Raw genomic sequence first — 25127 nt, 5'->3', positions numbered from 1 at the left:
AGCATTTTCACTGACTTCAGTGACGCTGCTTCCAAGTACATAAGCAGGATTTGATTCTCTGAAATTGTACTCTGACTATTACATTGTAAATTGCAGCACCTTGCATTTGCTGCTTAAAGGGAACTGTACAGTAGGGTAAAAGCAGACTATAGTGATGTTAGTCCAGAGCCTGAGAACTCAGTGGCATTATTCTTTTGTTTTAACTTAGGCAAATGCTTTATGAGATCCAGAATGAAAATTGTGAGTCTTAGGATAAGGCAACATTAAATTTTTCTTTCTTTCTTTAAAAATACAATCCTTACAACTCTAAACAAGAAATGAAAAAAACTAAGAAATCTCAAGAGCTGTTCATTGCAAAACCAAGCATGGCTGAGCTTTATAGAGCCAGAATTTGGTTTTTATGGAATATGTGATTTAATATCACTGAGACTGAAACAGATTGTCAGTCTGATGAAGCAAGCATGAGCTACTTAGCCCTGTTCTTGCAACAGCTCTGTCATAACCGGTGGCGGCATCTGTTCTGGCAGCACTAAAATAAGTATATGAATAAGGAGGTGATCCAAACAAAATTAGCCATTTCTCCTCCAGTAAAGATATAGCAATATAACAATCTGGTAACAGAGTGAACAAAATAGTGACTTTCTCCGTTGCTTTATTTTCTAGTTTCTTTTTGTATGTATATGACATGTCTGAGAGAGCTCTAAACTCTAGAAAGGATCAGAACAGCTTCCTCCAAATTGAGGGAGGAGAAGCAAGAGAGGAAGCGGAAAAGCTTGTTCTACCTACATTTAGATGTTACTAAATGTAAGGATTTGAGAAGTGAAAATAATAATTTTGCGTCACTTGCTTTATAGTTCCTCTCTTTCATTTGGAATTGTCATCTAGTGATGGCATTCTGTGGCTTCACTCAAAAGACTTTTGTGCTCCCCGTGTGACCATTCGGGACTTGAATAATTTGCTGATTTAAATCTCTCACTACCTAAATCATGTCTTATCAAGTACTGCTGTGTCTGTGACAGACCCCACTGAAAGTGGCAGGACTATGACTATTTCTCTGACTGGCCCATGCTGCAAAGATGGGGTCCAGCCTCTTTAGGTCTCCTGGTAAGCTTATGCCTTGAACATTTAATGATACTCTGGCTTTCATACTTGCAGAGAGACCATACTATCCTGAAACATAAGCATTCTGGGACATAATGAAACAATGACAAGAAAGGCACAGGCCATGTATCTTGAGCTCAGCTACACCTTGCTTGTGTTATCCTGTGACTTGCAACAATTTCTCCTGTGTCCCACAAAGTAAAGTGCACTCCATGTGCAAGGCATGTTTCAAACAACTTTTGAAGATGAAAGTTGTTGAAAAGATGAAGATGTTCAACTTTTCCTGCCCTTTTGAGCTCTTCACGCTGCAAAGACAAAAAGCGCTTCCTAGGCTGTGGAACAGTCCATGCTGGCAGAAGAGTGAAAAAGGCAGAGATTATGCCACCTTCTGTAAGACAAATAGACACCTGACTTTCTTTTACCTGCTGATGGAGATGGAGAGTTCTGTCTTCAAAGCTTAAAAATATAAGAGAAAAAGAAGGAGAAAAGGTTTATAGTACTGATATTCAGCGCTATTTGAGGATACCTCAGATTCAGACTCAATGGCATGAAGTCTGGATGGATCCATAGATACATGGAACATTAAATCAGACAGGGGAAAAAAACAGAAATGGCTTTGGCATTCTTTTGGAGGGAAAAACCCCACCGAACTTGTAAAATATCTATATAATGTACACCAGTAGTTCTGTTTCAATATCTGCGTCTTCCTTACTCATTTTCAAGGTATATTCCCAGTATAGAAAGTAGCCTTTTTCTGTTTTTCTGGTCATCACAGACTTACAGCTCAATTACATGACCCTTTTGGATTTGAAAGCCTGCACTGGGAGATGGAAATAGTTAGTGGCTGATCCTTTCAGCCTTAGACAGGAATACACATTCTTTGTTTTCACGGTAAAGCAGGCAACATTAATAAAAGCATCATATTGAGAAATTGTTTTTGTTTTTAGAAGCTCTGAGCAAAATGCATATTCAACCAGCTGAAGCCTATTCAACCTGTCATTGCAGAGATATTTTCTTCCCACCTATCTTGAGGCTTCTAATTAAAGGAAGAAATTTTTCTTTGACTCCTAAAAAATCACTAGGTATGATATAAGGGGATATAAGGCTCCCTTTGAAGGAGCCTACCTGTCCTGTAACTTCGTGTTAGGTAAGGGGAATGCCCCCAGTGTGATTAAAATTAGATTTGGTGTGAATAAGATAATAACAGGATGTTATATTTTAAACTATGGAGCTATTGGAAGTTACAAAACATGTATTTTGCTAGGCTACTCTAAAGAAAAAAAGTACAGGAACTGGCTTATTTTTCTACAAAATATAAATTCTTTCCCTGAAAAACTTACAGAAAATTGTTTCAGATTTACTGATAGTATAACACTCAGTGAAGGATATTATTCAAACACATTGAGCATTTATGTACAGTCCTCTGCTTTCTGAGGGTACTAAAACTCTTGAGAACTGGCTCATGATCATCATCATCATGGCTGGGCTTCGCGAACGAAGATTTGGGAAGGGCTCTACCCAGGTTTGTTACAAGCGCATTGGTGGCTAAAGAGGCCAATGAAAGATAGACAAGTCTGGTTGCAAAAGGCACAGCAGAAGGACTCCTTAGGCGGAATATTCTGCAAGACACAATTCTTTCTGTGTTGTCTTTTCTCCTCAAGAGCGATCCTGTGTACTTTCTCAAAAGCATCAGCAGCGTTATGGATGGTGTGTCTCCAGACCTCCCGATTGGAGGTCAGAGTAGACCAGTGATGGAGATCAGTATGGCCAAGGCTGAGGTGTTGTTTCAGGGAGTCTTTGTATCTCCTCTTCGGGGCTCCTCTCTTGCACCAGCCAGTGGCAAGTTCACCACAGAGCACGATCTTAGGGAGGTGGTGGTCCTTCATCCTGGAGTCGTGTCCTGCCCAGTGCAGCTGTGTTCTCAGCAACATGGCCTCAGTACTCGTAACTGCTGCCTGTTCTAGAACAGATACGTTAGTCACATAATCTGACCAGTGGATGTTTAGGATTGTACAGAGACAGCGTTGATGGAAGCATTCTAGGAGTCACAGGTGGCTCATGAAAGTGATTCCTGAATAGACAGAGCAAACATGATTTTGTATGGCTTTCTGAAAGTTTAGGATATGGCATAATAAAAAGTGGTAGGTCTTCAAAAATGCTTTTGGCTTTCATCTTTTCATATTGTTAATACATTAATTCCCAGGTCAGACGAATTTGAGATTCTTCATTTATTTATAGTTATAATTTCCCATTCGATGCTTTTCAAGTGTGATCTCTTTCAGCAGAGGACTGTTTTCACTGAGGCAGACAATGGCTCACAGTACACAGCCAAGATGCAATATAAGAACAAGGTTAGGAAGAAGGCAAGGTTGAGGAGGAAACTCCCAAACACAATGTCCCAGCTTCCAGCAACCTACAGCTCAGAAATTAATCTAGATGTCATTACTTTGTGTTAGTAGTGCTTGACATATTTTGGTTCAATTAAGGTGTCCAGTCACTTCTGAAATCAAGTATTAGGGTTCTCAGCATCTTGGGACAATGAATCACACTGTTTACCTCTGATTTCTGTGGAAAGTATTCTAATTTTTTATTTACTACTTGCATTTGATGTCTTCTGCTTTTTGTATATTAAGAAATTATGAACTGCTGTTCCTTATTTCCCTTTATTCATTTTTTATAAAGTTTTATTGTATTTCCTGACATACAATTATTTTCCAGGCTTCAGAGTCTAAATCTATTAAGTTTCCTTTTCAGAGTGCATTATATTATTCTGTTGTCTGCAGCTACTCAAGTAGTTCTACTCAAGCCTTTTGGTGACAGAAGTGGAAGACCCATTTAAAATGTACTGTGGATTTATTCTGTGGTATAGGGATATTTTTTGCTATGCTCGATATTCCTTTCCTAAAAAATACTAACATCCCAGTTGCTTTTCTGAAAGTATCTTATTTAACCCAATAAAAAACTCTATTATCTTTTCCATGAGGAATATTAGCTGGTTAAGAATGCATCAGTGTGTATGCATCTAGTCAGTGATGGTTTTCCTATGTGCATTACCTTATCTTTGTCAGTAATTTACCTCCCAACGAATTGTTCAGTGACTTACCTCTAGCATGTCCTTCCTTAGTCATTTGCTTCAGACTTTTGTATTTACTAGCCTAAACTTATAATCATGATAAGATATTGTCATCTTACTTTGTTAACCTTCTACAGATTTGTGAACACTTACCAGAGTTAATAATTTATGCATATGTTGAAAAGTATCAGATTGAGCTAGGATGCTTCTGGCATGCAAATGAGTCTCTCACCTTCTGAGTTTATTCTTACTCTGCTTCCTATTTTGTATCTAAGAATCTACAAGACAACTTTCTTCCTTATCTCATGGCACTTCTAATCTATGTACTTACATTGACAGGGACTTTGTTAAAAACCCAGACAAAATCCCAGGTGAATAATGTGTTAAACAAATAACTCTGGTCTACAAACTTATTTTGATTAATTCTGGAAACTCCAATGAAACGTAGTCGTGACCCCCCTCCATAGAATCTACTTTGGTTCTTCTTCAATATTTGTTTATGTACATAATGATCCATTTCCTTTTTGGGTCACAATTAGCAGGCAGACTAATATAGGATATTGCGATGGACATCAGCTGCTGACTGCCTGAGCAGAAACAAGAAATAAATGAGACCTTCTCAGGCAACTAGAAGAAACTGAACGTGCTCTAGTCCATGGAACCTGATGAGATGCACTCCCAAGTCCTGAGGGATTTGGTTGATGTATTTGTGAGGCCATTCTTGATCATTTTTGAAGGGTCATGGTGACAGGGGAAGTTTTCTGAGAACTGGAAAAAAGCACCCTCAGGAAGTTTTTTGATGATTCAAAGTTGAAAGAGGTGGTTGATGCACCAGAATGTTCCACTACTATTTAGAGGGACATTTACAGGCTTGAAAAAGAGACTTTTACAGACTGGAAAAAGAGGCAATCAGGAAACTCATAAAGCTCAACAAATGGAAATGCCAAATCCTGAACCTGAGGAGGAAGAACCCATCAGCACCAGTACAGGCTGGGGCCAATCATCTGGAAAGAAGCTTTGTAGGGAAGTCCCTATGCATGCTGGTGGACAAGGAGTAAAGCATGAGTCAGCAATTCACCCTTACAGCAAAGAAGGCCATCATATTCCTGTGCTGTGTTAGGCACAGCATTTCCAGGAGGTCAAGGGAGGTGATTCTTCTCTACTCAGCCCTGGTGAGTCACATCTGGAGTTCCCTGTCCACTGCTGGGCTCCCTAGGACAAGCAAGATATGAACACACTGGAATTCATGTAAAAAAAGTAAACCTTTTGTACTGTGAGGATGATTGAACAAGGAACAGGTTGCTCAGAGAGATGTGGAATCTCCATCCCTGGAGACATTCAAAGTTTGACTGTTGCTGTAAGCAACTGACTTCTGTTGTCTGGCTTTGAGCAGGGGTTTGGATTACCTCATGAAGGTCTCCAGAGATTCCCTCCAACCTCAGTGATTCTGTGTTTACATGTTTCTGTGATTGCTATAGTTTCTAACAGTTTTCCCAGTGCAGATGTCAGAAACAGTTGACAATATTTTACCATCAGAGCCTTTCAAAGATGGATTACTTTTTTGCTATGTTCCACTCACCTGGTACTAATATAATTTTAAGGAATAATTTAACAGCACAGCTTATAATATTTGGATTTTATTTTTCTTTTTTTTTCCCCAGAACTCTTTGTCATTTCACTCGTCTTTTCATTTTCTGTATTTTTCTTAAGCATCTTCTGCTACCATTTTTATCAGAGTCAGATTCTTCAGTCTATTCCAAGTAAAGAAAGTTTCAGTCATCACACATTTTCTAATATCTCTACGGTGATTACAGGTATAAATGATTTGAAGACCTCTCTTCTTTAAGAACTTCTTTTACACTTTCATTTTCTGGCCCCACAGTCTATTCATCTCTGATTTTGGAATACTTATTACACATTTATTATTAGTCCTTTTGTCATTAGCTTTTATGTGTTCAATTAGGCATTGTAGTGCATAGACTGCCTTGTATTTAAAAGGTTACATCAGCTGTGCATTGTATTTATGGATATTTGGGAGAAAATACTTTTTATCCAAAACTGTGTTTTAGGGATATGAAAAAAGTTGTACTGTTTTTTCCCTTCTCTCTAGTGTTCAGAATTTATAGATAATGACTTTGACCTCATCAGGACCTTTTGAGGTAATAGAAAACCAGAAGGATGTGTATGCCTGGAGAAGACTGTGTGGGGTCAAGAAGTTCAATTTCTGAAACATCTTCAGGGGATAAAGCTAAAGATTTTAAAGGACATTGCTAGACACAAGTGAAGTGATATTGAATGTTAATGAATACAGCTACATCTGTTGGATGGTCCCTGCCCTACCTTATGGCTATGAATTATGGTCTAAGTAATGTTTGTTTTATCTTCTTTAGGTCATAAGAGTTCTTTGTGTGCACTATTATTTTTAGTAGCTGTTCATTGTCACTTCATCTTTAATCTTTATCTTCAATCTTTAGAAAATACCTTTTCTGTTTGTATTCATGTACGTGTTTGTGGATATATTTGTTTGCATTGTTGATGCATTTTTATTTGTATACTTATAGGCATTTTTTATTGCATCCATCAAAACTGAGAAACCTCATTCAATATTTCATTAAGAATGAAATAATTTTGAATTGAATTTTGAGATTTTTTAAAAACGTATTTCCCTTCAATATTGTGACCAAGAAAGGAGTAGGAAAACATGAGGAAATGAAAGACAGCACATTTTTAGTCAGTATTGAACCAAAAAAGTAACTGTGCCCACAAATGGAGTGGAAAATGTCCTGAATGGAGAAATTTTTGGCACTAAAATAAATTTCTGTGAAAATGAAATAAAGATACAGTCTATAAGAAGCATGGTTACAGATCATATATATCAACGATATCAGTATTTCTTTGGATAATGTTTGTCAGAAATTCAGTTGTTCATAAAAGTTCCTGTATTTTTTTTCATCATTTCAAAGATGGGATGGTAATTCCAGTGGGATATTATCTGATTTAAAGGAGTATGTTTTGTTTAACTTACTTAGTTTCATGTGAAATATAGATAATATACTATTTGAATTGAGACTGATTGCTTGTATTACTGTCCATAAGAGAAATCTGCCACTATGAAAGTGTTTTTGCCTCCAAGACAGAGATTTTGTTCTCCAAGTAGCTCCATATGCTAGCTAAAATCAAGGGCTGCGGAAAAAAGACGGTTTGGGAAATGATGTGGAGTGAAATAAGCTGCCAAGCAACAGCATGTCTGCTTTAGGACTTCTATCTTTCTATTCCATGATAAATTCAGAGGCACTGCCAACTGCTGCCAATTTTTGCCACAGAAGGGTTTATGGATCAATACCCAAATGTAGCTCCACCTTTTTATCAGACAGCAAGAAATTTGAAGTTGGGTAAACCGGGTACAATTTTCCAGACAAATAGGCCAATTTCATATTATGCTACATTGTTAATAGAGAATTTTTACTATAATAATGTTTTATATTAAAATCTCAAATCTCAATTTTTATTCCTAAAAATGAGTATGAGCCTTGAAATAAGAAACTGTTCAGAGGGTGGCTATGTTGTCCCCCTGCCTTAGTATAGGGGAAATGAGTTCCATGGCTTGGAAGCGGGCAGACCTTTACAGATTGGAGTCAACACACTGAATTCTATAGGAAAGATTCCGGAGGTAATTGCACAGGTAAGGAACAACTGAAATATATTCCTGGATATGGATCACACTAAGCAGAGTGTATATGAAGGGGTTTTTTCACATTACTTTGGGACTTTGGATCCCTGTGTATAAAAGGCTTAAGATCAGTACTCTTCTCATTCAAAATGCACTGCAACACAAATCTGGATTAATTTAAATAGGTATATAAACAACAGCCTTGTCTATATACCAGCAAAAGACGTTAGAATCAAATAATCCAATAAAAACAAAAGTGCTCCAACTGAACAGAAGTGGAAAGGGCTATACAAAATTCCTGATATACCTGGAATTCTAGAATTATAGAAAAGATCAAAATTAACAGAGATAATTTGCAGCTTTATTATTGACTGGAAATAACTGCTAGTCATATATTTTTTGAGGATATGGAGAGTGTATTTTCTGCTTGTCAGGCAGGCTATTCTCAGAGGAGAATTTAATCTGTAATAAACCAGCTTTTTACTTTCACCTCTTCAGTCAAGGCTGTGTTTGTATTTACATAGAAACTGCTCTTTAAATTCATTGTGAAAGCTTAAAAAAATCTAGACTGAATTTTGCCAATGGTTAGTCCTTTGTATAAAAAATTAGTCTTTCTAATGAGGTCAGCTTTGGTCACAGTGATTTGTTAGAAGCAACAGACCATATTCCAGTTCATCAAAACTTCATTATATTCCAGTTCCTAAAAGTGACAAGAAAAAATAACATTGTAATCTAAGATGTCAAGGAAATAATGTATCCAAGCAGTTTATGTGCTTCTTAAGGCCTTAGTGAGGTGGTGGTGTGCTGTGCTGCATCTTCTTATTTATTACACCTGGCAATATATTAGATCCAAATTTACCACAGGAATACTCCACAGCTAAGAACATAGTCCTATTATCTTTATCATAGCTATTGAAAGTTATCTTATAATTGAGAGCTTCTTTAGGTTCTTGGGGCTGTGTGGCATCTACCTCCTTCATGGTTGTTCAGAGTGGAGGAAGGATAAAGAAGTCTTGAAAAGCATTTCCAATGTCATCTGTTGCAAGATCTATACAACCTAAGAGGGCAATGTGCACTCCATGGTACGTATTCCCTTGAATGTTCTCGAAACTCTTCAGAGTTTTGGCTGTGTTTTCTACTGAGATTAGTCAAAAGGCTTTCAGTCTTGCAGTTTTAGCTTTGTTTCATGATTAAATTCTGCTTCTGTCCCCCTTCAGTCCTCTTCTAGGCCTGTCACTCAGGTACTATAATGATGATCAATAGGAGGGAAAAAAAGCCTCAAAAGGGGCAAACCGTAGTTCAATGTGCAAAGTAGGGAATGCAGGAAAACTGAAATCTCTCTGTGTCCTACATCCTGAATTCTCTGTGTTGTTATACCTGAGACCTGCTTTTCACTTCAAAGGAGGCTGTAAAGTGATCATTAATGTTTCCTTAGCATTCTGATGAAATTCTACCTCAGATAATTGTGTTCTGCCTTCCCAAATCCTCTGTGCCATTTCAGCAGGATATTTTCTCACTATCTATTCCTAGCTGTTGTAAGCAACTGCTGTCTAGAGGCAATCCTACAGTGGGTGAGCAATCTGCTTACATTGTCTCTCCATTTATTTCCTGAGGGAATGTTGACTCTTGATTTAATATTTTTAAAACACTGTAAGAGCAATTGCAGTAAGTATTGGACAAAACATTGCTTTCTTTGCTGTTTCAATGGGATTGATACTTTGCTAAAAGCTTGTCGTTTCCCTGCTATTTCTATACAGAGTCACAGAATATTCTGAGTTGGAAGGGACCCACAAGGATCCTTGAGTCCAGCTTTTAAGTGAATGACCCATAGAGGAATCAAACCCACAACCTTGGTGCTACCACCACCATGCTCTAACCAACTGAGCTGATCTCAGTGTATAAAATAGTATAATATTTTAAAGAAGATGTTTACTAAGTATGTTAATTTTATAAGGATTATAACTTAGATGTAAATCAGTACTATTTCTTCTGTTTCCCAGCGGTAGACTTGCCTTGCTGCATAAGGCAGAAATAGGAGATGATCAAGTGAATGTACTGGAAGAAAGAGGAAATGAGGGCTGTACATAAATCAAGAAAACTAAACTAAATGCAATTTTCTTTCCCTTTCTGAGATGTGGTGTGAAACATATAGTTGTATGACAGAATGACAATTTTTCTGCTATTATGCCCTCTTGATCATATTGATTAACTTGTTCAACAAAAATAAAGATGTTTTCTTTAAATGCAACATCGAATTTGCTTTGAATGCTAATGAAATATAGTAGCAAGGGAACAATTTGTTTCTTGATGAGTTGTGAACCTCCCTGTGTTTCAACAAAGGATAGTAAAAGTCTTTGGACATATCCCACATGATTACATAACTTCTTTATTGAGAGTAATTCCAACAATAATATTTTTAGATATAAGAAGGGGAATTTGTCTACCTATGTTAACTAATATGCATAATTTTTTGCTGCAGTTCTCCTATGGACAGTGATTTTTGCTTTAATTATCATCTTTAAGAGCAAAGGCAGAAATCTGTTGAATTCCAATGTTAAAATATCATGTTCTCTATTCATATTACACTGGTTTCTGCAGCTATTGAAATAACTTTGGCAGTTATGGGGTAATGGGAAGCTTAATTAATGCTTTGTATACTGTCACCTACAACTGGAAAGCACTTTCAGGTCAGGTAGGGCAACCTCTATCACAGCAGGAAAATTTATGCCTGGAATAGATTACTAGATCATAGTACATCATGCAGTCAAACCTCCTGTATACTACGTGGTATTGCATTATATACACAAATTAGATTAGACGGCATCAAAAATTGACCTGCAGAGTCTGTTAGTGTTTTGGGGAATTCCTGTCCAGTGGTTAATTACCCTGATTATAAAATAAAATCCTTATTCCTATTTTCACATATTTTAGCTGCAGTTGTCAGCTTGTTCCAATAACCTAAGTGGCCCCTTCATATCTGGTGCTCTCTTTCAACTAAAGTGCTAAGTACTTGACTATTTTCATGGAGCTTTATTGTTATTATTTGAAAAATTCTGCAGCTTAAAAAAAATATTCTAAACCACCAAATATAGTTTAAAAACTTTAATGGAAAAATATTCCTTTTTGTAAAACTAAAACTTTCAAAAAAAACATTTCTAGATGAAATATATCAGATCGTACAAAAGAATCAATGTGATAGCTGATAAACTTTGACTTGAACTTCAGATATTGTCTGTCACGTGCATACCAGCTGACAAGTTGTTTTGACATATTTTTATTTTGGTTTATTTTCTCTTTTGTGAGGTAGATTTGTGCAGAACTTTCCTTCTATTAAGTTGTTCGCCATTTTTATTTCCACCTTAATTCAATGTTTAAAATACTGATATTTTAGCTGAGGAGGATTTTGACTTCCCAGGTATGTTCTTTTCAGAATATTCAAGTCTTGTTCTTATGAAACAGAAATAAAATCATCTCGGTTCCTTTTTTGATAGTCTTTGTTTTTGCAAGTAGCAATGGTATTAAACCCTTTTTGCCTCACGGTGGCTCCTTGGGACCTGACTATTTATTATAACTCCCACACAGTTTCTGCAGTTTTTGTTCCCAAATGAGGCCTCCATTCCTTGTTTCTTGCTGTAAATGTTTACATTTAGCTGTATTGAATCAAAGATTTTGTAAAGACCTCTTTAACCAAGAAATCTATGTTATTTTGCATGTTATTTTATAAGAAAGACCTTTATATCCCAGTCTGAGCATCAGTAGTTGAGTACTATTGAATCTAAATGTTATTAGAAAATTGATGAGTCTCACAGACACTCCTTTCAAGTTTGCTTAATAGGCCAATTTTTAATCTTCTTGTTATGCACTTGTAGTGCTAATTCAAATGTCTTTATTAGTCCTAGATTCTTATACTTCTACAGTAAGAACATTTAAACAAATTTGCCATTTCATCCAATGATTAAGTCAATTTTGCTTGACAAGATCAATTTCCTGGAAGACGACTAAAAATTAAACTATTTGGTTCCTGTAACAGGTTTTCCAAGAGTTTGTCTCATTTAATATCAGTTACTCCTGTCATCCTCTTTGTCTTTTGTGACATCGGCATAATTTTGTAGCAGTATTTTAACATTTCCTTGGAGTTCCAGATTTATTTGAAGGAACATATGCAGACCGGAGATTGTCCACTGGTTTGAAAGTTTGCCCATCACTATTAAGTGCTGATTAACAACCTCTTTGGCTATTTTTGTGAACTCTTCCACATTTGTCAATTTTTACATTATCCTACTTCTTCCCAAATGTAAAATAGAAATATTTATTGAACACTTCAGTCCACTCATTAGCTGTTGCTGTTGTTACCGTCATTAACATTTTCATCTGATAATGAATAAAACATGTTGCTAGATTTATCTTTTCAATATGCTTGAAGCACTTTTTTCTGGTCTTTTGCTCTGCCAACAATTGGTTTTCCCCAATGTACTTATTATCCTTTGTCACTTCTATATACCTCATAACTTCTAATTTACTTTGATTTCCGTTTTCTCTTTTCCTTCTTATTTTATTTCTAATTGTTTTCTTATTTCCAATTGCTGCATTAACTTTTCTGCTGAAACCAGAATGGGCTTTTAGACAAAGTTGAATTGTTTACACATGCAGTGAAAAAAGTACAGTGTGCTAGAGACCTAGAAGAAAACTGGTATAATTCAGTTAAATTCAGGAGTGTAGTCTATACAGAATCATTTTGAATCACTTGAAGTAGAGTGAAGTTGTGTTTGTCAAGAATGGAAAAAACAGAACCCTGAAAGGGGTACATGTGTCTATGAATTGTCAGGAAAGCCTGTGCCTTAAAGACACTTGTCAGAAAAAAACTAGAAGAGTGTAGACTATCTGGATTTGAGGACAGATTATTGGATCTGAGTAGGCAGTAGATATAAAAGGAAGCTTTCCGGGGTAATAAAGGCTGAAGAAGTGATTATTGAGGAAATCAGCAAGCTCTGCTTAGTCATGTTTAAATCACACAAAGGAGGAGACAAAAAGTGTCAGAAGGTCTAGCAGAGATTTGAGTTTGAATATAAGGTGGCAAATCTAATGGCAGAAATGAATCTGCACATCCTAGCAAAGAGATTTCGAAAGCTGTGCTTGCAATGGAGATCATAAGTGAAAAAGAAGGCACAGAGGGTAAGAATGGGGTAAAATGGGGTAAGAGTACAGATTTGTGGTTTATAATAAACAACTGCTATTGAATTTCTTTCACTGTTTCAATGAGAAAAAGTTAGCCAGGTCTATTGCCCATCTGGTTATAGAAGTTGGAACTGAGTGGGTGAATGAACATGTGATGTTGTTATATCTTGTTACCTGAAGAAGTAGTCTAGGATAAGTTTCTGAGACTTTCACTATTTCCTGAAAAAACCAGCATCAGAAACAGCTGGTGAACAATTAAATGGAGATAATTTGGGAAACATTGCTATTAACACTTTATTTATTCCAAAAATTATATATATGAATATATTTTTGTCTTGATCTCAGTTTATGAGGAATTTTTTCAAACTATTGTCTCATGATTGAAATGGTGCATTTTCCAATCTGCATAGAAATGAGAGGGATGCAGTCAGATTCTCTTTTGTCATCTTATGTCAGAATCCCAGGGGAGAAGTCTGTAAACACTGTCTTTCCTCCACCAGAAAATAGTCTATGCCTTTGAAAAAAAAGGAGGAAGATCTGGTGAAAGTGGCCAGCATGGTTGTAAATGTCTGCAGCCAGTGATGCAAAATGCCTAATATGATTAATCTTATTTCAGTCACTTTTGCCTGCTCAGGTCCTCTATTTGCAGTGAGAAACAGATCAAATTTAATTCCTGAAGCTGTAGTGGAGTGCAGTTCTTCTGTATGGTGCCCCATAAAGAAGAGAGCATGTGAATATGCAAGGCAATGATTTTAAAGTTGATTTCTGTAAGTAAAATTTTGCCTGGAGAATATCTACACCAAGCTAATCAAAACTGTTAAAACAAGTTCATTCTCTAAAGTGACTGCTGTGATTATTATTTTCCCTAACCTACCACTTTCAATTAGTGGTTTGGTTTGTTCCCCTTGGTGTAAGACAAATAGAAGAAATAAGTTATTACTTATGTTGTACAGATTAAAACAATCAAATATAGTAATGTTGCTACCAGGTGTTTTAGCATGAGTGAGCTAGTTCCCACTAGACCTATTCAAATCGTGCTGAGGATCTGAAGCTCATAGTAGTGGGGGGCAGAAATGCCTATAATTCCACTGCTTTGGCATCCACCTTCAGCGAAATAACCATCACTACTAAAGTTATACCTCTGTCCCAAGCATGGGACATCAGCCAAACTTCATGCAGATACAAAAACACAAGCCTGTTTTTTTTTGCCACTGGCAAAATTATTTCTATGGTTTGCATAAAAATGTTATAACAAATGTGTTGCCAATGTTGACAAAGACTTCCATAACCTTTTCTGATTTTTTTTTTTAAGACTAAGTATTTGCTAAGTATTTTATATCGAAACCTACCAATGGAATATATAGCTCAGGATTTCAGTTTGTTGGTTTTTCTTTACATCAGCAACAATTTGTAACACCTTGGATCAATTTCTAGTTCCAGAGTGCAGCATATTCCAAACTAGTTCTTTCCTGAATTGTTTTGAAAAGTATTGTTTGCTAATCATGACAATGCCATCATATTATTACACCTTGGTATTAAAAATTGAAGATGAGGAATGTTAATTCAGACAACATGTACATTACTGCTCTCACTGTCATGTAATTTGATCTACTGAAAACAATGATATGCTGCTCTATAATGTAATCAAGAATGGTGCAAGTCAGTCAGGCAATACTTTCCTCAAGTTTATTCCATCTGTAAGGTCCTACTACTTAGAAAAGAGAATCTTTCCAAAGTGGTACTAACTGCTGTACACTTTGAGTTCTTTTGTTAGTTATATAAGAGAACATCAGGGTAAAATGACTTTTAGTCTTCATTTGTCATGATAATGAAATTGTAGAACATTGCTTTAAATTTTAGGTGCACATCATATAATGATAATATGTCTTGATAGCCACTATTCTTCATGCAATCAAGCTGCTATTACAGTGATTATTTGATTTGAAAATACGAAGATATATCTTTATAATGATATTATGTGATGAAAGCCAATGGCATTTGTTTTAGGTGAAGCATGTGAAGGCACATTACAAATCAGGTAATAATTACTTTTTGTAGAAACATTAGTTTTTGTTCATGGAAAATATTCTACAGAAAATGTCTGTCGTGATAAGCATGGGCTTAAAAGTGAGCAGAGGATATTTAAGTTTTAGAGTCATTCTGCCTACGGAAAATAAATACTATTGTATCAGTATTTCATTGTTACTACTGAGCATAAAAATATTTTAACTCAGTGTTACAACTGATTGTGGGAGCAGTTCTTGCTAGGCAAAAATTTACTATTTTTAGTCCACTATTTTTACATACAGGCAAGGCTTTTTAACGTTGTCTAATCATTACTTATGTTAACTATTGTTTGCATTTTTTTAGTTTTGTTTAAAATTTGAATTTTTTATAAGGAGCAATGCTAATAGATTCCTTAACAGTTAATTACAAACATTTTAAAGAAAACATCCTCCACTTTCTAGTTACTTGAAATGCATCTAAGTCTGATTCCAGAAAAGTCTCTGAAGTTAGGACTTTTTTGATTTGTTTGGTCTAAGTGATACAAAGAACAGGAAAAGAGGTGTGGATCTCAGACTCTTTATTTCCCATACATCACGTGGTATTGTTCATAATACCTAATAAATTCAAAGAGTAGGTTATGACTGGATAATCACTTTTTGCATGCTTCCTGTGTATGCTGTTGCATGTATTGCACGCATAATATGCAAAGGTATAGTTATATTCTGTATAGTCACCAAGAATAGTGTATATGTGTGTGCATATGTAAAAAGAGTCAAGTGTAAAGACATACATAAAGACAAACCTTATTGATATATATATGCACATAGGTACAGGCATACATATCTTTGGCTTGTAGGACATGACTAATCCCTTTGACTTCCATTAGGAGCTCAGGCAATCATCTTTGCATTTTCACCCTATAGGACACAACAAATGCTAGCAAAAGAAAACAGGCAATTCAAAACCAATTCATGCCTTAACTGTTGCTCACTTTATATTCAATTATCTTCCCTATATAAATAAGTCGTTATAGCACAAAATATGTTAGGAGACTATGTATAAGGATATGTACCATCCTAAATAGCACTGAAATGTTACTACCATTAACCTAAAGGAAGTAATTCCTTCTGAATGAAAAGCTGTTCTGTCACTCCTTGGCAGACCATGCACAATTTGAAACACACCTTTGAAAGAATATATTGCTTGAGGGAAGGAGAACCATTAAATGATTAAAATATATGTTAAAAAGCATATCTATGTTTTATGGTAGTTTAAGTGTGAGGATCAAACTGAAGAGTGTTTAGATTTTGAAAAAGTGACAGCAATTGCTGACACATTGAAGCTCCTGGGTTTTCACTGATGCTGTAATAAATCACCTTCCCCATTAAAAAGAAGCCTTGAGAACTGCCACACCTGTAAATTCACCGTAGGCAGTAGAATAAAATCATTTATCTTCCCACATAGATAAAAAATCCAATTAGGACCAATCAGGCTGTGGTGACACATTAAAAATGCTCCAGTTTTACCTTAAGTCATCACAAATATGTACGTATTTTAGATGCCAGAAAGCAAAAAGGAGATATTAAAAGGCAACCATTGGAAGTACACCTACAGTGAAATTCCAAGGTGCATATTTTGACTTTATGTTTACTTCATCTTCTCATTATAACCTTGGTCTGCCCTTATTTAATATGATTCTTTTTCCTGTTTCTCTTTTCTCAGGCAGAAAAATAAATCTATTATATTCACTGAGGAATCTTAGGGTAGTCTATGCTTGTCCTCTGAGATACCACCTTTTTTCCCCCTAGGAAAGAACTATCTCTAAAAGGATTATGAATTGTTTTTTATCTAGATCTATAAAGAGTGCTAACTCAAAATTAGTCAGATTACTTTGGCATTCTTTTATTAATCAGGTGATTGGACCAGATTCAGCTTTAAATTAGTGGCAAAGATGAGAGTAAAAACTGTAGCCCTGGCTACTTTTCAGACAACCATGCACCACACCTGTTTTTAGTTGATCAAAAGTGAAGTTTTGACTCCAATTTGTGTTACAGAACTACACTTTTCTGTAGGTTAGAGATTTAATCATAGATAGTTTATGACTGTTTATTTTTCTCCCAACATCCTTTTATTTCAATATGTCCTTTTGATGTGTTTACCCTCCTGTCTGCTTGCCTGGGCTTGTTTCTTCATATTATTTTAGTCTGTTTTTGTAAGATGATCTCTTCATGTGTTTTCTCAGTCTAGGTAGTTTATGGTCATTGCTGCAAATAAACATTTTTGTAACTGAAAGACTAATGCTCTGCAAGAATTTGTTGTGCATTGTCATGAGAGTTTTGGACAATGGGATTACACTTCCTTAGCTCTGTTCATTATGTAGCTTCTTTTGTGGCTACATTGTAAGCTGTTAGCTGATGAGTCTTTCTCCTCCTCTGTTGTCTCCACTAAACTTATATTTTTGACATCAGTGAAACTCATATGACCCTGTGTTTTGCACTGTCATTTAACCTATGCTGGCTCATCCCTTTCAGAGTCTGAAATGTTTGTTATTTTCTGGAATGGGAAGATAAGGACATTACCCTAGGTGTTAACAGAGACAACTAGGTCCTTCTTCCAGAGTATTTATGTATTTCAGTTGTATCAACAACCCTCTGCAGCGCTACAGGCTGGGCACAGAGTGGCTGGAGAGCAGCCAGGTACCAAGGGACCTGGGAGTTTGGATTGATAGGAAGCTGAACACGAGCCAGCAGTGTACCCAGGTGGCCAAGAAGGCCAATGGCATCCTGGCCTGGATCAGGAACAGTGTGGCCAACAGGTTCAGGGAAGTGATTCTTCCCCTGTACTCAGTGCTGGTGAGGCCACACCTGGAGTATTGTGTCCAGTTGTGGGCCCCTCCGTTCAGGAAGGATATTGAGGTGCTGAAGCAGGTCCAGAGAAGAGCAACAAGGTTGGTGAAGGGACTCGAGCATAAGTCCTGTGAGGAGAGGTTGAGGGAGCTGGGGCTGTTCAGCCTGGAGAAGAGGAGGCTCAGGGGAGACCTCATCACTCTCTACAACTCCCTGAAAGGAGGTTGTAGCCAGGTGGGGGCTGGTCTCTTCTCCCAGATATCTATCAGTAAGACAAGAGGGCATGGTCTTAAACTGTGCCAGGGGAGGTTTAGGTTAGATATTAGGAAGAAATTCTTTATGGAAACGGTAATCGGGTGTTGGAATGGGCTGCCCATGGAAGTGGTGGATTCACCATCCCTGGAGGTTTTTAAGATGAGACTGGATGTGGCACTTAGTGCCATGGTCTAGTAACCACGGCGGTGTTGGATCAAGGGTTGGACTTGATGATCTCAGAGGTCCTTTCCAACCCGGCTGATTCCATGATTCTATGATTCTATCTTCCACTGTCCTTTTTGAAGCATGTGGTATCTGTTGTTAAATTCTGCAGAGACCCATATGAGATGACACTCCCCTTGCCACTTTGAGTGAGTAAGAGGAAGATAAGTCAGAGACCATGACTGGGATTAAGGACTAGTTAGCTAATCAGATTTTTTTGCACTGTCAACTCTAAGGTACTTCTGAGAGAGTACTATATCCTTGGAACAGGAACCATAAATATTGGTGAATAAAGCACTTAGTGCTTTTGAGGTCTACAGAATAGGTAGTGAATGACCAGGGTTTAAAGGATTTTGGATTTGAAACTATGTGCCTATACTGTGCTTAACTTTCACTGTAGATATTTTATTACAGTCTATTTTGGATTTCAGCATCACATTCTATGCCTCAGTTCTCCATTCTTAAAGGACTGAAGAGCCTCCTGTACATAAGGGAATTGTTACAGAGAGAAATTAATTCCTATGTAGTACTTAAAAAAATTATAGAAGATGTAGAAAACCCTTTCTATCCAGAAGTGAACTGAAATACTGTCCCTGTTGCATCTGAATGCTCAGTCTGTCAGGCATTTTCCCAGCAGTGGGTTTGGATCTTCATTTCCCATCTATTTCAGGTGAAGTCAGGATGGTTTTGATTTGTGTTTAACAGCTCATTGCTTACTTATGAAAATTCTTATCTGATGTTTTATTTTTACCAGAAACTTATGCTTGATGCAGACACGAAGTCAGAGAAAAGAAAAGGGTCTATTCAGGCCCCACTTTCAGTACAAGTGTGAGGTAAATGCCTCACATATTTTCAATATGCCTGAAAACACACTATCGGGTTGATTCACAACTGGTGAGATTCTTTTCTCATGAGGAGTTAAGAAATTGCCTTGTAAAGCACCAAGTATGCTGCCTCAGTCTCAAACATCAGCACAGTCCCTTCTTCAACAGAAATTTATGCAAACAAAAAATGAAGTCAGTACTTTAATGCTGTGCTGATACACAGCACTCTGTAGAATTTGCACAATACTGAGACCTGTTGCTATGTGTAATGCTTTACAGTCTTCAAATCCAAGAGGCAATCACAACCATGTTGGTGTTGTGTGGTATATCTCTGAGGATATCAATTAATCTGGGTATCATTTAGCATGTGCTATCAGTATTATTAAATATGTAGATTTATTACTATTTCAGTGCATCTTTTAGTTGGATGTTTAAAAAAAGATTTTATGAATCTATTATTTAAATGAGATAAAGGATTTTATGGTTCTTTATGCAGAAAATATATCTCATCTCTCTTACTTTATTATCTCATTTGGTTTTAGATGAAGGATGTCAGATTGCATAATGAGGGAACGAGATCTCATTTTCACAAAGACTGCTCAAACTTAATGCATGGCTTTCAAGCTCCACTGTTCTTCTAAGTAATAAGACTCTATATGTCATACTTTTTTGCTTGTGAAATGTGGAGTAGCGCATTGTGAAGCTTCTATTTCTAAGGTGCTCAACTGCCTGTGACATTATTAATTGAAAAGACTACAGTATATTATGGCTTACTGGGTTACAGCTTCTTCTTCTTTTTAATATGCATGGGGTTGTTCCTTCGGGGCTTTTGGAAGAAAGAAAGCAAGTGTGTGTTCAAAGAATATCTAGCAATGATGCATCATTGGTATTCTTTTATGTACAAGGTGTGCTATTCAAATGCTTTCTAAAAACCTAATTACAAGTTAGAATGGATTTTAGAGGTAAAACAGAGTCAGCAACCAAAAAATTTTTAACGGATTACTTGATTTAAATTTTATGCACTCCACCTGTCTGTAGTGATCAGCTTCCACTAGTATCGTCATCCTTAGGTTCTTCAGGCTTTTTCTTGGAGCACCTAACTGTTTTTGTTAGCAAGCATGCGTGGCTTGCTTTGAAATGCTCAGACTGTGTCTGATGATTCATAAACCAATGGTGACCAGATTCATTCGAGTGTTTAAATCTAATGAAATCGTATGAAATTATCTAAGTCTAATGAGAAATAAGCCATCAGCCAAAATCTGGAATAGTGCCGAGACAGAAACTCTAATTTTCTTGCTTTACTTGCTGGGTCAGGGCTGACAAGGTCAAACCTCACATGCACAACTAAGTGAAAATTAAAATAACACTGTTTACAATAATTTCTGGTGACATGTTTAAGAATTTTAAATTGCCCTAGGAATATGAAGTCAAGATATTTAAAGACTATTCACCCACAATTAATGGAATTTTAATTGGAATAATAGTCACAGTGGGTCACAGACCTAGAAAAATAATTTCTGAAATGCAAGATCAGTAGAATAGCACATATTTCATACTTATGGGAAAGTCAGGCTTTCTTATTTATTCCTTCCCCCAACCTGAGCATGAAGAAAAGCCAGTTAAGGTTTCTACAGGCGTTATGGAAGGTTTTGGGACCCTTGGGAAGGAGATAATATGCAGGATTGTAGTGCTGATCAGGCCAATGTGAGAACAGAATTGCTAGGAGGCTGAGTTCACAGGATAAATATGGGTATATCAAGAAAGTATAATTCATTGCTTAACAGAGAAATTGGTTTGGTTTGGTCCAAGAAATCAGCAGAAATTATTCCTTAATTTTTCACTGTGATGTAGGGTGTTGTGAATATTCAGATGACTGATCATATATAATTAAGCATGAAATTCCTGAGTTAATTTATTTTGTTGATTCCAGAGAGAACATTTCATTTCTTGTCTGTGAGAAGGTATGAGTGTTCTTCACACCCTTATTCTCTCAACTTAGCATTTTGACTTTTGCACTGCCATTTTTATATATTTTAAGGTGAACATACCAAGCAACAACTTGTCCTTACTATGGCACTGCTCACTTTGTAAACAAACTTGAGTTACTATTCAGCAAAGTGAGTCCAAGTTCTAGAGTCTGATCTCCAGAGATAATTGTAGTACATTACAATCATATGTAAAAATTAGTGCAAGGCTTTAAAGCTGAATTTTGTAAAATTTGGAAACACATTATTAGTGCAGATGGCAATCAAATAAAAGATATAAATAATCTAAAGGCATGTCATCGTTGCACACCACATTTATTGGACTATTCTACCTACAATAAATTTCCAGATGGTTCCCACAGATCTATTTAATAGCTAACTGAAGTGTCAGATAGAAACTTCAAAATGAGCTGATGAAATCATTCAAGGCAAATCTGGCTAGCTGATGCATACAGCATTTGTCATTCCAATATGGGCCTTTATTGCTATTGTTGTATTAATTTTAAATATTGTATTTTTAATGACATGTAAAGAAACTTCAGTGAACATTACTCAATAATTGAACACTGATTATTTTATTAGTAGTTTTTATGAAGGAGGAATTATTTTCTTAGTGAGTTTGGGATTGAAATGTGAGTGATTTCAGTCTCACAAAACTAATGTAATGCATACTCCAGAATTACCTGATCCAGCATTTCTTCAGGTATCTCTGTGCACATTCCTGAGACAGAACACAACTAGGTCTGATGATATTAGCCCAACATTTTGGTATGCATACATAAATAAAATGATCCTTATAAAAATACCAAAATGAATTACAGGAGAACAGGATTTCTAATTCCACCTGACAGTTTAATTGTCAGTAATACTGCTAACGAAATTCCTGAATTTCTTATTGATACCTTAGTTAAAAACTGTCTTTGAACCCACAGGTCTGTAATGTTCTATGTAGTCTGTTATTTCATTAGCTAAGAATCGCCCTGGATACTCTTTACATGCTTGGCCACAAGGACACACGCCTGGCTCATGGACAGCTGTCCATCAGGTTCGCCAGGTCCTTCTTCACAGAGCTGCTTTCCAGGAGGTCGGCCACCAGTCTGTACTGGTGCAGGGGGTTGTTCTTCCCCACATGAAGGACCCTGCATTTGCCTTTGTTGAACTTCAGGCAGTACCTTTCTACCCATTTCTCCAACCTGTCAAGGTCCTTCTGAAGGCATACACAGCCTTCTGGGGTATCGACCGCTCCTCCCAGCCTTGTGTCCTCAGAGAACTTGCTGAGGAGGCATCTCTCCCTTCATCCAAGTCATTGATGAAGAAGTTAAACAACACTGGGCCCGGTGTTAAACCTTGGGGAACACCACTAATCATAGACCTCCAACTGGATCTTCATGCAAAAGGCCCTGAGACAGCCTATTTTGTTTGCGCATCCAAAGCCCTTTGTGTGGGGAAGATTTTGGATATTCTTAGTATTACATTCTAGTTATCTTTATAAAACTCATATAGACAGGATTTGTTCAGAGGATTGAGTTAAAAGTTGATTAGTATTAGGTGAATGTTTTATTTATGCTGTTGATCTAGACAAGTCTGCTCTTTTTGTAAGTAGCATATGCACGGGATCATCTTCCAACAGTGTTTAGATTTCCAGGATACAAAACCGTGTCCCTGCAGCAAGATAATATCAGATTTTCCTCCTTAAGCTTGACTAAAACATACTTGTATATTCATTGAAAAAGAATATTAGGGATACAAGACGGCTGTGAAAATGACTGAACTGAAATGGCTTTGACTGTTATCAAAAGCCGACAAAATAGCAAATGGGAATAAAACATGCAGTGTAAACAATCATAACTTTGTAGCACATCTATTGAAGTAATCTGGTGCATAAAGATTTTTAAGACCCTCTTTATTCCCTTACAATTGTCTGTTCATATTTTATTTCCTCAGTGTTTTTTGCAATTGGTCTACCTGACATTATCAACATAGAATTTCCCACTGTTTATTTAAGTGGGAACTTGACATTTATTTTCATAGGCTAAAGGCAAAGGTAGGTATTCAAACGTCTCTTAAAATTCAAGCTAGTCAGCTGGACTGGATAACACTCCAATAGGATCAGATTATTTCTCTCTGCCATTTCTGGAGAAGATTTGATCAGAACATATGAAAACTCACAGAATGAAAATGGACCCATCTTTTGAGTTCGTACATATCAGCTTTGTGTTCTTGAAATTTCAACCATAAAGCAAAAATATATTTTATAGAAATAATCCATAAAAGCTTCAATACTGGATTTCAGTTAACACCACTATTAATCCAATACCAAAATTTATGTTGGCACATAAATACAAAGCAAGAACCTTTGTATTTCCATGGTTATGGCAAAGGTGAAGCACAGTGACATTTTTTCTCTGAAGTTTTTCCTTCACCTCCCTTGGAATTATTTATATTTTTTATAATTTTAAAAATTCAAGCTTAGTTTTCTTGTGTGGTTTTTTTTGTTTGTTTTTTTTTTTTTAAATTGGTAAGTTTTTCATGTCCAAAGTTGATTATGTGAGCATGTTCTCGGGCTAAAAAATAATTTTTAAGAGTTAAGAGAAAAAATACGTAGTTCATATTAGAACTTCAAACTTACTCACTTTTATAGCTGAGTAATTTTACAATCTCAGTTGATTCCCTCTTCTCTTCCAGGAACAATTTTTTAATGAAAACACTGAAACTCTGTACTTTGGTGAACTCTGTGAGATATTTGTCTTCAAATTCAATGGAGTCAGAATATTCCAGTACAAACATAATTTGAAAAATATTTCAGGGAGTACATTACAAGGGAGAGCTCTTGAGGTCTGTAAACACAGTCCTTATATCTCACGAGGTATGCTCAACACGAACACTTTAAATTCATGTACTTGCCCATGTTTTGCATTACAAGGAATTTATTAAATTTGATATTAGATATAAGGCATATATTCTGCATTTATGTACAGAAATACAAATAATTTGATATCAAAAGTTCTAACTACTACCAATGTAATGAATATGAAGATGATTGGCATTCATGAAAAAGTCTGCTCTGACTTACATCTGTCCATTGATGTAGGTACAAAAGTTTGCTCAGATTTAAAATTCTTCCTTAAGTGTCTTTGATCCTAAGATATAAGGAATGTACAATATTATTACTTACTCATGTAATAACATTCTTAGATATACTATCAGTGTTTACAAATTTGTTAAAAATAAAAGGCATAATAAATAAGGCTGCAAAAAGAAGATGATTTCCCTGTACACTACTTCTTAAACCATGAGTAGCCTTCCTCTTGGTTTTCAATTGGTGTAATTCCTTCTTTGTTTCAAGCTCTCATGTCCACATAATTTTCAAATTTTCTGTATGAACTTCCTACCTTCTTTTCCAGCATCAAGTTGACTAAGTTGTTTAGCTATCTATTTAAACTCTCATTAAATAGAAGAGTTCTTTCTATGAATGTAAGACCATTTCCTTTCTCTCTCTCTCTTTTCTACCTTTCCCTAGTAAATGAATAATGTAATAGCATTATATTAGTATTCGTGCACATCCTCATCATTTAGTGAGGACAGTAAATCAAAGCTGAAAACACATCTGTTTACAGAGAAATTACCATATTTCATATACTGTATGCAAATTCTATGCAACTTTTGTTATTTCCTTGAGGGCAGAATGCTCATTCTTGTGACACAGCTAATTACTTCCACATCCAAGTTTGACTTGCTGATGAGATATGTTTATGGTTTTCAATACTGAATTTGGAGTCTTCTCCAAATGATGCAGTTCATGGACTTAACATACTGAATTCAAGCTACTGGAGATGGCCTCATCTTTAAAGACCCTATCATTTTAAGTATGGTAAGTTAACACAGAGGGAAATGAGCATTATATTAAGCAGTGTGAATAAACCATAATCAAAAGTTAAATAGAAATATCTGATATATTTTTCATTGTAT

The sequence above is a fragment of the Neopelma chrysocephalum genome, unplaced genomic scaffold (assembly GCF_003984885.1).
Source record: "Neopelma chrysocephalum unplaced genomic scaffold, ASM398488v2 Primary Assembly neopelma1_102, whole genome shotgun sequence".
Lineage (NCBI taxonomy): Eukaryota > Metazoa > Chordata > Aves > Passeriformes > Pipridae > Neopelma > Neopelma chrysocephalum.
The sequence above is the reverse complement of the archived record's forward strand: the minus strand, read 5'-3'. Positions refer to the sequence as shown.